Source organism: Oryx dammah, unplaced genomic scaffold, assembly GCF_014754425.2.
Source record: "Oryx dammah isolate SB20612 unplaced genomic scaffold, SCBI_Odam_1.1 HiC_scaffold_26, whole genome shotgun sequence".
Taxonomy (NCBI): Eukaryota; Metazoa; Chordata; class Mammalia; order Artiodactyla; family Bovidae; genus Oryx; species Oryx dammah.
Window position 1 is genome coordinate 51,918,397 of NW_024070210.1, and position 1,658 is coordinate 51,920,054.

At 40.2% G+C, this 1,658-nt stretch overlaps 1 non-coding gene across 1 annotated transcript; it reads left to right on the forward strand.

The window, feature by feature from the left end:
* The first annotated feature begins 275 nt into the window (after positions 1 to 275).
* Positions 276 to 347, forward strand: TRNAC-ACA. The gene has a single exon. It is a non-coding gene; the product is annotated as a tRNA-Cys (tRNA).
* The last annotated feature ends 1,311 nt before the right edge of the window (positions 348 to 1,658 follow it).

Genomic DNA, 1,658 nt, shown 5'->3' on the forward strand with positions numbered 1-1,658 from the left:
TATTGATATTTCTCCCAGCGATCTCAAGTCCAGCTTGTGCTTCATCCAGCCCGGCATTTTGCATGATGTCCTCTGCATATAAGTTAAATAAGCAGGGTGAAAATACACAGCCTTTATGTACTCCTTTCGCAATTTGAAACCAGTCTGTTGTTCCATGTCTGGTTCTCTTTTGCTTCTTGACCTGCATACAGGTTTCACAGGAGGCAGGTCAGGTGGTCTGGTATTTCTGTCTCTTTAAGAATTTCCCCCAGTTTGTTGTTATCTACACAGTGACTTCCCTGGTGGCTTAGACGGTAAAGCATCTGCCTACAATGCGGGAGACCCAGGTTCGATCCCTGGGTTGGGAAGATCCTTTGGAGAAGGAAATGGCAACCCACTCCAGTACTCTTGCCTGGAAAATCCCATGGACGGTGGAGTGTGGTAGGCTACAGTCCATGGGGTCACAAAGAGTTGAACACTTCACTTTCACACAGTCAAAGGGTTTAGCATAGTCAATAAAGCAGAAATAGATGTTTTTCTGGAATTCTTTAGCTTTTTCTATGATCCAGCGTTGTTGGCAATCTGATCTCTGGTCCCTTTGCTTTTACTAAATCCAGCATGTTCATCTGAAAGTTCTCGGTTCATATACTGTTGAAGCCTAACTTGAAGGATTTTGAGAATTAGTTTGCTAGCATGTGAAATGAGTGCAATTGTGTGGTATTCTGAACATTCTTTGGCATTGCCCTTCTTTGGGATTGGAGTGAAAACTGACCTTTTCCAGTCCTGTGGCTACTGCTGAGTTTTCCAAATTTGCTGGCATACTGAGTGCAGCATTTTAACAGCATCATCTTTTAGGATTTGAAATAGCTCAGCTGAAATTCCATCACCTCTACTAGCTTTGTTTATAGTGATGCTTCCTAAAACTCACTTGACTTCATGTTCTAGGTGAGTGACCATATGATTGTGGTTATCTGGGTCATTAAGATCTTTTTTGTATAGTTCTTCTGGGTATTCTTATCACCTCTTCTTAATATCTTCTGCTTCTGTTAGATCCATACCATTTCTGTCCTTTATCGAGCTTATCTTTGCATGAAATGTTCCCTTGGTATCTCTAATTTTCTTGAAGAGATCTCTAGTCTTTCCCATTCTATTGTTTTCCTCTATTTCTTTGCATTGCTCACTTCGGAAGGCTTTCTTGTCTCTCTTTGGTATTCTTTGGAACTCTGCATTCAGATGGCCATATCTTTCTTTTCTCCTTTGTCTTTCACTTCTCTTCTTTCTCAGAAGGCCTCTTCAGCAACCATTTTGCCTTTCTGCATTTATTTTTTTGGTGATAGTTTTGATCAATGCCTCTTGTTCAATGTTATGAACCTCCATCCATAGTTCTGCATGTAGTCTGTCTATCAGATCTAATCCCTTGAATCTATTTGTCATTTTCACTGTATAATTGTAAGGGATTTGATTTAGGTCATACCTGAATGGTCTAGTGGTTTTCTCTACTTTCTTCAATTTAAGTCTGAATTTTGCAATGAGGAATTCATGATCTGAGCCACAATCAGCTCCTGGTCTCATTTTTGCTGACTTTATAGAGCTTCTCCATCTTTAGCTGCAAAGAATATAATCAGTCTGATTTTGGTGTTGACCATCTGGTGATGTCCATGTGTAGAGTTGTCTCTTGT